Source organism: Panthera onca, chromosome A2 (assembly GCF_046562875.1).
Source record: "Panthera onca isolate mPanOnc1 chromosome A2, mPanOnc1 haplotype 2, whole genome shotgun sequence".
NCBI lineage: Eukaryota > Metazoa > Chordata > Mammalia > Carnivora > Felidae > Panthera > Panthera onca.
In genome coordinates, this window is record NC_138340.1 from 18,617,005 (window position 1) to 18,631,560 (window position 14,556).

Genomic DNA, 14,556 nt, shown 5'->3' on the forward strand with positions numbered 1-14,556 from the left:
GATGAAGGCGGGGCCTGTGCGCGGGTGCGGCGCGCTGCGGGGCGGCGGACGCTGGCAGAAGCGGGCGTCGCGCGGACTGCCGGTCGGCGCCGCGCGGAGCTGGCCGCGGGATTGGCTGCGGCACTCGCGTGTCAGGCGGTTGCTAGGCTCCGGCCGCGCGCCCCGCCCTCGCGCTCGGCGCCCTCTCACCGCCCGGTACGTGCTCGCGCGGAGGCTGCGGTGCGGCGCTCGCGCTCCTCGGGCTCGGCTACGGCAGCGGCGGCGACGGCAGCTTGGCGCCGAGTCCCCGGGGAGCGGCGGCGGCCGCGCGGCGTCTTGCGGCCAGGAGAAGCAAGCACCTGCTGCGGCCCGCCCGCCGGCGCTCGGTGAGTGCGCTGCCCGTCCACTGCTGCCGAGCTTAGCAGCCCAGGCCCCTATCCCCGTGGCCGGCCGAGCCTTCCGAGGAACACCTGCTGCTGCTCGCGGTTTGGCCCGGGGTAGGGACACGGTCGCGGACGTCCTTGCGGGTGAGGCAGCGGCGCGGCACGGAGAGAGCCGCCCCCCTCTTCTCGGTCCCTCGGGCGAAGGCTCAGGGCGTTCCGCGGCCGGGCCCGGGCTGCTTGCCGCGGCGATGGGCCAGGCCTCAGCCCGGCCCGCGCTCCGGGGAACGCGGGGCCTGCGCGTTGGCTGCAGGCGTGTGCGGCCTTCGGGCCGCCCCCTGGCCCTCCAAAGAGGGTCGCGCGGCTCAGTTGGGCGGAAGCCTGAGGATGGGGCATTGACCCCCCGCAGGAGGCGGGGAAGGGCGCTGCAGCCGCTGGTACCTGAGCAGCTCAGAGCTTTGGGGTCCCCCCTCCTGCCCCCGCCTCCACACACACTCTTGAGCTTCTTTGGGAGCCGCCTGTCTTTTCACCTTTTTACTTGGTGTTTGGAAAACCAGATTCACCCGCGGGTGTATTTGTAAAGTGTCTCCAGAGAAAATGCTGTCTCTGCTTAGAATCCTGCTATAAATTCCAAGTTAATTTCGTACAAACTCAAGTGCTGATTAAAAATGGATATTTTGTTCTCTATGACATGTGAAGCTTTTAGATTTGTAAACCGACTTCTGGATTAGTTTTAATGGTGATCATGAAGTTTGCCTTGGTGAAAGCTAGAGCCTGGGACAGCACGTTTATAGCCTAGAGTTCTAACTTAAGAGCCAGGCCTGCTATTTCCCTAAATAAGCAAGGAGAAACGATTCCTGGCATGGAACCCAGATTCAGTGCAGGGAGGGTGGTGTTTATAGGACAGAAGTCCAGATAAAGAGTTAGATGTGCTACCAGGTGTTTTGGAGTTTGTGTAGATGGAATATTGTAACTTTATCAGGTTGTTCTATGTTTAGTGCTCAGAGATAACGATACTTTTGGAATGTCCCTGTTTTAAAAAGGATTCAACCTTGGAGGCATAAAAGTCTCTAGTTGGAGTGTGGAGTTGAATTGGACTTTGTTTGCTGTGGAGCCAAGGCATAAGAGTTCATGGCCTGTATGTTCAAAGGAGGCAGAGGAGCCATTTCTTGGAGAAATCAGATTTGAGGAGAGTAGGATGCATAGTGTGAACCTATTCAAAGCCTGTGGGATACTGTATGAAAGGAAGAGTAAGCAGTACTATATAAGCAACAAACACCTGGTTGGAACATGAAAGCTCTTGCAGATATGAGCTGCGGTTGAAAGAGGAAGAAAGCAAGTCTTCCCTGTTTTGAAAAGTTGATTTGACAAAATGCATTCATTCATTTAACTAATATTTGGCTTCACTACTTGCCTGGTTTTGTGGTAGGTTCAGGGGACCCATGTAAAAGCAGCTGGCTCTGCCCTGAGGGAACTCAGTTTCAGGGACAGTGGGGATTAGGGAACCTATGATTGATAGTATCTGCCCACTAAGTGTGCTCACATGGTGCTTTGAGAGCCTGAGGAGAGAGGGAATTCCTAAGCCGAGCATTGCAGGGCCAGCAGGAATTAGCTGGGGGACAGCAAGGTCTGGACACAGGGAACCACATGTACATGTGCTCCTAAAATAGCACCTGTGAGTTCTCCAGCTTGGCAAGTGGGAGCTATAGGCCTTTCTTGTGCTCAGGAGTTCAGACTTTATACTCCGGGTGCAGAAGCCTCAGAAGGCTTTTAAATTAGTGGAGTGGCATGGTTCAGACCCATGTTTAGAAAGATCTTGGCTAGTGACTACATAGGTGGTGCAGGGAGGGGAGGGGTTCAGGAACTCTGGTCGTGAGGTCAGCCTGTAGAGGAGAGATGAGGAGGGAGGAGGAGCCAGCTGAGAGGCTGAAAAGGTTGAGCAGAGGGAATGCCAAGCTGGGGTTGGTGGGGGGTGGGGTGGGGGAGCAGGTAGGAGAAGGAACCTGCATTCAGGAATGTGTGGGTCAGAAAACTAAGCATGACCGAAGATTTAACTATGTCTTCTGGAAGTTTGCTGGTGTCTATTAAACATTGAGAATGGTGGGGTATGGTGGACCCTGGGGCCACTTTGACGGAGTTGGGAAAGAGGCATGGCATTTGATTTTTTAAAAACCTTCTCTCTCCCTTGAGCTTAGGGCATTGCATTTCCTGTTCCTATTGTATTGATTTTAGAGTAGAGGTGTGTTCATTCTTGTTGATGCAGAGGAGAGTATGTTCAGTCCTTTACTTCACAATTGTTCAGCCTTTCTTGCTTTCTAGGTTAACGATATGATGGAACTATATCAGCCATAGTCAAAAGTTCTGGTTCTGTTCTGTGTGCACCATTGCTAATGGTTATAAGAATCCTTTATATTGACTGTCGAAACAGAGTCACAGATGAAGGAATGTTCCCAAGGTCATACAGCTGTCATGTGGTAGAGTCACAGGTGGCTATGCCCACCTGCATTTGTGTTGTATCAAACTGATAATGGTAGCCTTGATTGGGTGCTTCTCTGGCGAAGACCAAGCCCAGGTGTCTGGTGGTAGGCACAATGCCAGGGTGATATAGGAGAGTTGGTCAGGGACTCCACACAGAATTCCAGGAACATACTGTGAGGGACCATTCTTAGAAATCAGGGTTTGTCTGAGCCTTCCTGGGCCTGTGCTGGTTGCTCTGGGCACCATGCTGAAGTAAGCCAAGGATCTTGGGTCTTAGGCTGGCAAGGGCAGACTTTAGGGGAAGACTTCATTTGAGCTGGACCTTCAAGAAAGGTTAGTGGTTTGATTGGTGAAGGAGTTGATGGCAGGAAGATCACAACTCTGGAAGGAAAAGAGGTGGAACAGAGGCAAGGCGTGGGAGAGAGAAGACTGGCCACCTTTTCTGTATGTTCTGGAAGGTTGGGTTGGAACCAGAATGCTACATGGAGGAATTTAGAGTTATGTAGGAACAGGGATCCTTGAAGGTCTTGGAGCACAGCTGTGGTGGTTTTATGAAATGAGCCCCGGGATGCCTGGCTGGCTGTTAGTGGAACATGCGACTTTTGATCTTGGGATTGTGAATTCGATGGGCATAAGTTTACTTTAAAAAAATTTATTTTATCAGGGTGCCTGGGTGGCTCAGTCAGTTGGGCATCCGACTTTGGCTCAGGTCATGATCTCACGGTTTGTGGGTTTGAGCCCCACGTCGGGCTCTGTGCTGACAGCTCAGAGTCTGGAGCCTGCTTTGGATTGTGACTCTCTCTCTCTCTGCTCTCCCCCACTCTGTCTCTCTCTAAAATAAACATTAAAGAAATTTGTTTTATTTTTCAATAATTCTTTTTTTTTTAATTAAAAATTTTTTTTAACATTTTATTTTATTTTTTTGAGAGACAGAGCACAAGCAGGGGAGGGGCAAAGAGAGGGAGACACAGAATCCAAAGCAGGCTCCGGGCTCTGAGCTGTCAGCACAGAGCCCGATGTAGGGCTCGAGCTCATGAACGTGAGACCATGACCTGAGCTGAAGTCAGATGCCTAACTGACTGAGCCACTCAGGCGTGCCCCCCCAAAATTTAGTTTTTAAATATTAAAAAAGAGAAAGTTAGCTTCCATTATGAGTTTGGAGACTGGACTGGAGGCAAGTTGGTTACTGCTGTGTTCCAGTAGGGAGATAGGGGACCTGAACAAGAATAGTGGTCAGCAGGGGAATGAAGGGGGAGAAAGAAGGTTCAAGATGAGTCGGTTCAGCAGACATTAGGGACCTGAATGGTGCTGGTACCATCAGGGATTTACCATTGAGTAGAAGGGGCAGAAGGTGGCAATGGAAAGATGGAGGAGTAAGGCAGCATCAGCTAAGTACTGGTGAGGACTTGCGAGACTTGGAATAAAGAGGGGCCCTTAGACTGCCAAAAGGGGAGAAGGATTGAGTCTGTGGCAGGCAGGCAAGATGAGGGGCTGTTCTTGGGTGAGCTGAAAAAGGTGGAGGAGGTAAAGACCAGGCTGTGCCTAAGGACCAAGGAGTAGATAGGCTGGAGCCAAATGAAGTATCCCTTGGGGAAAAGTGGGGCAAAAGGCTGACCTGAAGGCTGAGGTGGGTCAGTAGGGTGTAGGTATCTCTGGAAGTTCTGAGTGGGATAGTGCTTGTGTTCCAGTTTTGAATCCAGGGGTTGCAGGGGGTGCAATTGCTGGAGGTAGAAAGGGTGGTCAAAAGAAATGGCGAGGAAGGGATGTACTTAGGGAGGAGAAACCATGATTTGTTGACCCACTTGGTGGGTAGGGGACTAGTGTGTTTTAAAATGTCTACAGTTTGGGAGACTCAGAATCATAGCAGGGATGATGTGGCTTTTGGCTGGATTCATTGAAAAATTGTCATTGACTTGCAGACTTGACCTGCACAGGGCAAACTAAAGGTAGCCCATGATAGTGTGAAGTTGATCCCCCTTTACCTTGCTTGCCTTTTTGAGTTGAGTTTATTCTGGTCATAGCCTTCTTGATAAGAGGTGTACAACTAGCCTAGTGGAATGGCAAGTGGTGATAGACCCATTTAGTGGATGGGTAAGAATAAGAGTGAGGCCTTGTGAGGTTTTTCCTAGCCTGTATAGGAAGTCAGTGATGAGAAGTTTGGTTCAATATGCAGGTCCTCTGGGTGTGTTGTTTAGATTGGAACCACTACAGAGTGTGACTGCTTGGAGGCTAGAGGCTTCCAGAGTATTCAGAGAAGTAAGAGATGCTGGTTTCATTGCGGGGGCCCAAATGGGGACTATAGAGTATTGAACTCCAAGGGAACTCAAGTGAGAATAAATTCAGGTAGTGTGTTGTTCTTCAGTGTGTCCTGTGTATTGGTTAAGGATTTCTCTGTCCTTTTCTGGAGTTTTCTCTCTCCTCCCCATTAAAGAGTGTATCTGTGCCTTTGCCAGTGTTTCTGTGCTGTTGCTTCTTAAGCCTCCATCTTTTTCTGCTTTTTCTGTGTTGACATTCTAGGCCTGGAGTAAGGTGATAGTGGTTTTGAATACACAAGTGATTAATCTAGTTATTTCCCAGTGGGTCTTTTTGTGTCTATGCCTCTGGATAATAATTTAAAACAGTCTTCCTACGAGTCACATAACCTGCTTTGCCTTTTGACCGTTCTATTTCACTCTGATCATTAGTCAGTAATACTGCTCAGATAGCAATTTCTATAAATAGGATTTTAGAGTAGTTTACAAAATTACACCAGCCAGAGGGCTTAATTTAGCTTTAATGAATAGGGTTTCCTATTTTCCTATTTTCCTATTTCTTGGGTTTGATAGCTAAGCATTTTCTTAACTTTGCTCTGGGTCTAGGCTGGAAAGATGGATGGGATGCAGTGGTACAATATCATAAACTGAAGATGTCTAAGTTGATGAAGCTGTTCTGTGTTCTCTGTTGGAGTAAATTAAATCTGAAAGAAACTTTAGCATTATGCTGATTTAATTTATACTTATATTTTATTGTAATTAAAAATTTTGGGGGCACCTGGGGTGCTCAGTCGGTTAAGCGTCCAAGTTTGGCTCAGGTCATGATCTTGCGGTTCTTGAGTTCGAGCCCTGCTTCGGGCTGTGTGCAGACATCTCAGAGCCTGGAGCCTGCTTCGGATTCTTTATCTTCCCTCTGCTCTTCCCCCACTCGCCCTCTATCTCTCTCTCAAAAATAAATAAGCATTAAAAAAAATTAAAGGGACGACTGGGTGGCTCAGTTGGGTGGACATCTGACTTTGGCTCGGGTCATGATCTCACAGTTTGTGAGTCTGAGCCCCACATCAGGTTCTGTGCTGGTAGCCTGGAGCCTGCTTCGGATTCTGTGTCTCCCTCTCTCTGCTCCTCCCCCACTTGCTCTCTGTCTCTCTCTGACTCTCAAAAATCAATAAGTTTATTTATTTATTTAAGCAGTCTCTGCACCTAACATGGGCCTCGAAATTAGTACCCTGAGATCAAGAGCTGCATGCTCTACGGACTGAGCCAGCCAGGTGCCTGGGTTTATACTTTGGCTTTATTTTTTCTAAAGTTTATTTTTGAGAGAGAAAGTGCACATGTGCACATGTGAGTGAGTGGGGGAGAGGCAGAGAGTGAAGGGAAGAAAGAGAATCCCAAGCAGGCTACCCACTGTCAGCGCGGAGCCCAGTGTGGGGCTTGAACCCACAAATCGTGAGATCATGACCTGAGCTGAAATCAGGAGTTGAATGCTTAGCTGACTAAACCATCCAGGGCCTCTACTTCTGTTTTATTTATTTTTTTTAATTTTAATTTTAATTAAAAAAAATTTTTTTAATGTTTATTTATTATTTTGAGAGAGAGAGAGAGAGAGACAGAGTGTGAGTGGGGGAGGGGTAGAGAGAGAGGGAGGCACAGAATCTGAAGCAGGCTTCAGGCTCCAGGCTGTCAGCACAGAGCCCGACATGGGGCATGAACCCATGAACCACGAGATCACGACCTGAGCCGAAGTTGGACGCTTAACCATCTGAGCCATCCAGGCGCCCCTCTACTTCTGTTTTAAAAGCAGGCTCGTAGGGGTGCCTGGGTGGCTCAGCTGGTTAAGCATCTGACTTGGGTTCAGGTCATGATCTCACAGTTGGTGAGTTCGAGCCCTGTGTTGGGCTCTGTGCTGACAGCTCAGGGCCTAGAGCCTGCCTCAGATTCTGTGTGTGTGTGTGTCTCTTTCTGCTCCTCCTCGCTCGCTCTCTCTCAAAAATAAATTAGCATTAAAAAATAAAACCAGGCTCATAGTGGGAACAATCAACTGAACATAAAAAATCACTTTTATGGCTGACTTTGTCCTACACATCATGGGGTACATTTAATAGCCCTGAGGTTAAAATACCACTGTCTAAATTTAGATATTGGAATTGTTCATTATAATTATTTTAATTAAGTGATCTCCATGCACAACATGGGACTCAAACTCATGACCTTCAGATCAAGAGTTGCATGCTCTACCGATTGAGCTAGCCAGGTGCCCCTATTGGAATTATTTCTGTCTTTGAAATTGTTTACAATTTTTGGTACTGGTTTAATTCTACAGAAAACATTTAGTTTGTCACTCTTTGACAAAGAAAGGTGACTGATTGGTGGGGTGGGCAGGAGACTGAGTGGCATTCCCCACTTCCTTTGGTGTAATTCTTTTTTGGTTGTGGGCATTCACCAATATTGGATCCTTCTTTTCCTGCAGGGCCTCTGCTCTTCAGGAAGATAAAAGACTTTTAAAGCAGCCTAGCACTAGAAGGCAAGGTAAGGTACTTGAAAAGAGATTGCTGCAAAAGAAAGATGATTGGTCCTTGCATTCTTGGCAAAATGATTATGGGATTTTAAGACACTATAGTGGGGAAAAAGCTATATCAAGTAATACATATATTTAAAATAAGAAATTTTGAAAATGAAAAGAAAGGAAAAATCCTTTGTCCCCCAATTTTAGTCTTTTTTTTTTTTTTAAGTTTTATTTAATCTTTGCACCGCACGTGGAGCTTGAACCCACAACCCCAAGATCAAGAGTCTCATGCTCTTCCAACTGAGCCAGCCAGGCACCTGTAGTCAGTCTTTATTTTATTTTTAAAAATTTATTATTTTTTAATTAATCTCCACACCCAATCTGGGGCTTGAACTCACAACCTCAAGATCAAGAGTTGCTTGCTCCACTGACTGAGCCAGCCAGGCACCCACTAGTCTCTCTTTAAATAGGAAATGCCAACCCATGGTACAAACTCAGAAAGTTCAAAAGGATTATGCAAGGGAAAGCTTCTACCCATCCCTTTAGTCCCCAGTTCTCCCTAGGAGCAGCCATTATTCCCTGAGACCTGGGTGTCCTCCAGAGACCTTGGGCAGCACTTTTACGGAGTTTAGGTTAGAGCATAGACTCCATTTTTATCCTGCTTTTTTCTTAGCATTATAGCATGAGCTGTGTTTTAGATATACAACATTTCTAATGGCTAACCTGTTCGTAGTTCTTAGATAGTTGTTTCTTACTTTGATTATAATATGTAATGTTGCTATAACATTTTTGGGCATTAAGCTTTTTTGGAATCTTTTTTTTTTTTTTAAGAATTTCATTATTTAAAAAAAAATAATCTCTACACTCAGTGTGGAGCTCAAATTCAACCCAAGAGCTGCATGCCCCACTGACTTTAGCTAGTCAAGCACCCCTAGAATCTTTCTTATCACCATGTTAAATATAAAGCTTTTGAAAAAAGTGAGACATGACTTACAGTTTTGTAGGAGCACATCTGTATTGTAGGAGCACATCTGTAATGTCAAGTGAGGCTGGTTTGTATTCGTTTTTATTTTTAAGCATGGTGTATGTTTTCCCTGGTCCCTTTTCTGTGACTTGTATGGATATGTGATTTTTATAGCCATGCAGAGGCCCAGGCTCAATGTTCTCTGCCATTGGGCGTAGGTGTAGCCACAAATTCAGTCTTCCTGAGGCGGTCCCAGCTCTCAGATACCCTAAGTATAGAGGAGGGTGCCATCAAGGGGAGCTCAAGGACAAGTGAGACACTTGGAAGGATGTGTCATATTCAGGGAAACAATGACCAGTGCCCAGCTTGGCACTTGCTCTTCATTTCTATGGATGTTGAGTTTTTGTATGTGGAGTATGGGGATCTACAAACAAGAAGCATCTCTTACAGAGTTCTTTCTTTTTTCTTTAATTTATTATTATTAATAACATTTTTAATGTTTATTTGTTTTTGAGAGGGAGAGAGAGAGACAGGACAAGTGGGGGAAGGGCAGAGAGAGAGAGAGAGAGAGAGACACGCAGAGTCTGAAGCAGGCTCCAGGCTCAGGACTGTCAGCACAGAGCCCAACATAGGGCTTGAACCCACAAACCGTGAGATCATGATCTGAGCCAGAGTCGGGTGTTTAACCAATTGAGCCACCCAGGCGCCCCGTATTATTATTATTTTTTAAGTAAGCCCTACACCTAACTTGGGGCTTGAACTCATGACCTGAGATCAGGGGTCACTTGCTCTACTGATTGAGCCAGTCGGGTGCCCCCAGAGTTCTTTCTAATAGTTGGTATCTAGGAGCACCTGGGTGGTTTAGTTGATTAAGCACCCAACTCTTGGTATTAGCTCAGGTCGTGATCTCATGGTTGTGGGATCAAGCCCCACATTGGGGCTTGGATTTCTTGAATTCCTGCTTGGAATTCACTCTCTCTCTCTCTCTCTCTCAAAATAAATAAATAAACATTAAAAAAGTAATAATAGTTGGTATCTACTGAAATAGGTTAGTGGACTTGGAGATGTTTGTTTTTGCAAATGATATGGTCATTTCTATTTTACCTCTCTCTGTGCTGGGAGCATTTCCCTCCAAGCATTCTAGGGATTGATAAGGGATTACTTAAGATTCCCAAGGCTGTCTATAGCAGAAGTGAACCAGTTCTGCCTTGGTTGTCATAAATGCCTCTCTTAATTAGCTCAGTTCTCTAGGACTGGGTTGATACTTCAGCCAATTTTTGCCAAGACAAATTATACAGTGAATAATGGAAGTCCAAATAGCATTTCCTTTTTATTTGGCTATTAATCAGAACCTGGGACACCATCCATTTTCTGGGCCCTTATTTTACTATGGAATGCTTCCATAAAACACGCATCTCTCATCACTATAAATGTCACGTGTATACTCCTGTTTGGGCTGGTAGGTTATCTTTGCATCATAACTGCCCTGACCTCAGGGAGCCTTGCTTACTGGATTTTTTAATAATGGAGACCAGCCTGATGAGTGGTCCTTGAGCAGGGGTGGGTTCTGCATCTTGTGGAAAATTAGGAAATGTAGAGAACTTTGCTCTACCTGTTATGTTAAGCATGCCTGAATAAGTGTCTTATATTTTTAGACTGAGCAGTGTTGGGAAGATTGAATTGCCTGAGTAGAGAAATTTGGTGGGAGGAGACTAGAAGAGAAGCTCTTTATTAAAGATCTAAAAATAGAATTCATTAAAGTCTCAAATAGATAACAGTAGGATTCCTGTCTTACTCTCTCCTCTGGATTTGTGCTACCAGCTGTTGCTTCTGCTTACCTGGAAAAGATCACAATATTTTGTCAGAATGGTCAACAGTATAGACTTAAAATACTGTGTTTGCCAGTCTGAAGATGTGCTTTTTCCAGTTTTAAAGTACTTTAAAAAGCGACTGGATTCTTTGGCGCTGGGAAGAAATTCTTAGCAGGAAAAGTTGATTCTTTTCTTTGGAATGCCCGCCCTGAGCTGACAGGGCCTGTGGGGTCCCCTCTCCCTTCAAAGCCTTGAGTTTTTTTCCTTCTGGTTAGGCATTGATGACGAGAGAGGGGATTCTTGTATAAGGCATCTAATTTGCCCATCTAATGCTACCTTAATCAGATGGGACCTCAGGTCTCCCTTCTGATTTTTTAAAGAGGGGTTTCTTTTTGAATCAAAAAGGTGGAAAGGAAAATGGCTGCTCATGTGCCTATGGTGCCCCGGGCTGCCTTTGCCCTTTTCCTCTGTGTGAGGGGGTGAAGGAATATCCTTGTCTCTCCTCTTCTCTCCTGCCATGAGCTTCCAGGGAGAATGGGGCTCATTATGGGCTGTGCCTGCAGGCACAGTGTCAGGTCTGCTGGGGCTTCTGTCTGGTCTGCTGTGGTTTCTGGGTGCTGAGGGCCCAGCAAGTAGTCATTTCCTCACATGCTGCCCTGCTGTTCAGGACTGTTCTGAGGCATGGTGCATGTGTTTTGTTTGCTCCTAGGTCTGTCCTCTGATTTTGTCACGTCTTGATAAACATTCTTGTGGACCCTTTTGCAGGCCTGAGCTCACTCTTGCAACAGATTTGAGGCCATATTTGGAGAGGCAGGCCTGCTGCTCCCAAGGGTGGCTTAGTGCCTGGTCACAAGAGGCTGGGCACTCTCTCCAGGCCTTTCTTATGTTTGGAATCCTCTGGGAAGCATAGGATTAATCTATTTGTGAATGAAATAGGCTTTAAATTTTTAAAAATTTATTTTGGCCTTCAATTGTATCTCAGTAAGGCTGGAAAAAATTTGTTTTAGCTTTAATCAACTATAGAACTTATTCAAGATGTGAAATGCTAGAATATGATTCTCCAGGTAGGGGAAGCCAGAGGGACTCAGCTTTTTAAAAAACAGGTTTGTTTTGGATGTGGATACTCTCTCCTGATACCAAGTGCCTTACCCATCAGGCGGTTCTTTATTTTTTATTTTTTTAATGTTTATTTTTTGAAAGAGAGAGACAGAGCATGAGTGGAGGAGGAGCAGAGAGAGAGGGAGACACAGAGCTTGAAGCAGGCTCCAGGTTCTGAGCTGTCAGCATAGAGCCCAGTGCAGGGCTTGAACTCACAAACCGCGGGATCATGACCTGAGCCGAAGTCGGATGCTTAACCGACTGAGCCGCCCAGGTGCCCCCATCAGGCGGGTTCTTTTGACCCTAGACCAGTGTGTCCTTGGGGAAAAAAAAGTATGAGGTACTTCTGTTTTTTGTGAGTGGATAGATAGAGGCTGCTTCTTTTTCAGGGGTGTTAGTTTCAGATGGGGAGCCAGATGTGTGGTCAGCGGTTGTGCATTAGCAGGTTCTGTAAGGATCAAGTGAGTGAGCTGGTGATGGTAGGAGGATGGAAAAGCCCTGGTCAGGCCCTCCTGGAGTTGGCAGAGGGCTTTTCTACATGAAGTCTATATGATTGCATGGATGGCTGCTAATTTTGTTCCTTTAAAACCCAGATAGGGAGATTATTTGGAATGGTACTGGAAAGATCATTTGAGTAAAAAAATTCCATTCTTTCCATGATGCTTTAGTATGTCTGATTTCTTCGTCTTCTGTGGAAGTGTCCTCTGAAAGGAGCAGCTGGCACTGGCACTACCCTGGGTGTTTGCCTTCCTCCTACCTTTTGTTTTTTTTCTTTTATTAGAGGGGGACAAAATCTAGTCTATTTTATCCTTCTGACTGGGCAGAATGATAGGTTTCTTTTCTCTGTTTTAGGATTGGGAGTGGCGTTTTGTTTTTATCAAATAAAAGAATAAAACATACCATGCTGAGATCACACTGTCAATACCAGCACTTGTTATAAGATGGTATTGAGTTCTAATGGAGAACTCTTCTTTCAGATAGTGCCTGCTCATACATAGTGTTTTGGGTCATGAGTTCCCAAGAGGTGAGGTCTACCCACTGAAGGTCCTTGCACTTTGGCAAGACCAGCAAGAGTTTGGCACAACCAGCAAGAGTTTGGCACAAGTGTGATGAGGTTGAACAAAGATAACTGAGTATTCTCAGCAGTAGAAACAGGGGCCTGAGGAAGGAACCTACCAGATGTACTGAGTCCCCTGGGACCCTTGCATCCTAATATGGCTTAAGTAAGGCCCTTGACCTCTCTGCTTCAGTAAAACTGGGACAGAGTATCCTTCCCATAGGCTGCTGAGAAGGAAATAAAGGTTGACTAGTAATGTTCCCTGTACTGTTCCGTAATGGCTACTTGTTAATATTACATTTATCCTTTTCCTTTCCGGTGTAAATTAGGACTCTGATATTTAACAAAGGCTGGTTATGTTTCTTAGGTTGAGTTACGGGTTCAGGGGTGTTTTTTTATTATGTTTCACAATTACAAATGTAATAGGTGATTTTATTTTTTTTTATTTTTTTATTTTATTTTATTAATTTTTTTTAAAATTTTTTTTTAACGTTTATTTATTTTTGAGACAGAGAGAGACAGAGCATGAACGGGGGAAGGTCAGAGAGAGGGAGACACAGAATCTGAAACAGGCTCCAGGCTCTGAGCTGTCAGCACAGAGCCCGACGCGGGGCTTGAACTCACAGACCGCGAGATCATGACCTGAGCCGAAGTCAGCCACTTAACCGACTGAGCCACCCAGGCGCCCCTGTAATAGGTGATTTTAGATGTAGCTAGCATTTGATAGAATCAAACAAACCTAGACACAAGCCCATTGGTACCTCCCAGGAAGCAGCTCTACCTTGACTGCTCACTCATCTGTGGGGTTTTGAGTGCTACGGTGTCTTGTTGGGGCGGGTGGTCCTTGGAGGCATTGGCTTCTGTCAAGATGAGTAAGAGGATGAAAATACTTTGAGGACCAGGGTCTCTCTCTGTTAACTAGACAGCCTTGTTTAGATTTTTTTTTTAAAGTAACCTCCACACCCAGTGTGGGGCTCAAACTCATGACCCAAGATCAAGAGTTGCATACTCCACTGGCTGAGCTAGCCAGGCGTCCCAACATTGTTTAGATTTTTAAGAAGTTTCTTCAGAGGTTGTTTGTGCCCAGGTTTGTTTTCTTGAATCTTACCAGAGAAGTAGAAGGAGCATAGGCTGACTAGGTTGTTGCATGTGAGTTGAGTGACTGGAAGTGCTTTCTTTTTCTGTATGCTGTTTATATCTTTTCAAGCTATCAGCAGCAGTGCATGCCTTAGAGTGAAAGCCCTTGGTTTTCAAAGGACTAGACGTGTACTTATTTTTTCCCCTCATGACCATATGACCTCCTGACTGGGTAACTTATAATATTAAACTTTGGCTTTGCAGCCAACTTGCATTTTAAGAGACCAGGAGTGAGTGAGTGAGTGCTCCTGGTTATATGTTGGCAGCAGCAGATTCTATACCTGGAACATGTAATTCAGTAAGCTGTAGGGTTGGAATTCTTTAGAACAGGAATTTTGAGGTGTTATTATAATTATCATTGTTTTGGTTAATAGGAACAACTTAGTATGGAATGTTTGAACCTTACTCTGTAAAGTCAACATCTCCTTGGAAACCAGAACTGTTTTGGGCTTCCTTGACTCCTAGAGGGACAAATTGAGTACAAATTCTTTGGGATGTGATGGGGCGAGGGTACAACCAACAGTGCCGAACTTCTAAGCAGAGAATACTTTTCCTAAAGGTAAAAATCGGGTTCCAGCTTCCAAGTGATGTAGGTAGGCACTGTGTTTTATGATTCTGTGTTGGGTGGGAGCTGCCTCTGGGTTCCCAGTGGGGCAGTCTCCACATGATTTCCAGATACTGGAGGCATCTGGTTTCTGACCTTTGTGTTAGAGGCACATGAGGGTAGAGCTGTAGGCTGTTATCAGATAAGAAAATGACATGATACCACCAGAGGGGAGTTGAAAATAAAGCTCTAAATGCTCACTCTAAATCCTCTGATAGGCTAGAGGGGAAGCAGAGCCCACAGGGTTGCTCCCAGCCTGGGAGTAGTTCCGGACGGTGCTGAACAGGCAGTCC

General features: G+C 45.7%; 1 protein-coding gene across 5 annotated transcripts in view; it reads left to right on the top strand.

Moving 5' to 3' along the window:
* Window positions 1–65: 65 nt before the first annotated feature.
* DAG1 (dystroglycan 1) overlaps window positions 66–14,556 on the top strand; it is a 69,889-nt gene continuing 55,398 nt past the window's right edge. The window contains exons 1-2 of one of the 5 annotated variants that reach the window (XM_060633630.3): window positions 71–195; window positions 7,557–7,615. The gene's annotated coding sequence lies outside the window, so the exon portion shown is untranslated. The other 4 variants (XM_060633629.3, XM_060633632.3, XM_060633633.3 and 1 more) reach the window with 4 other exon arrangements.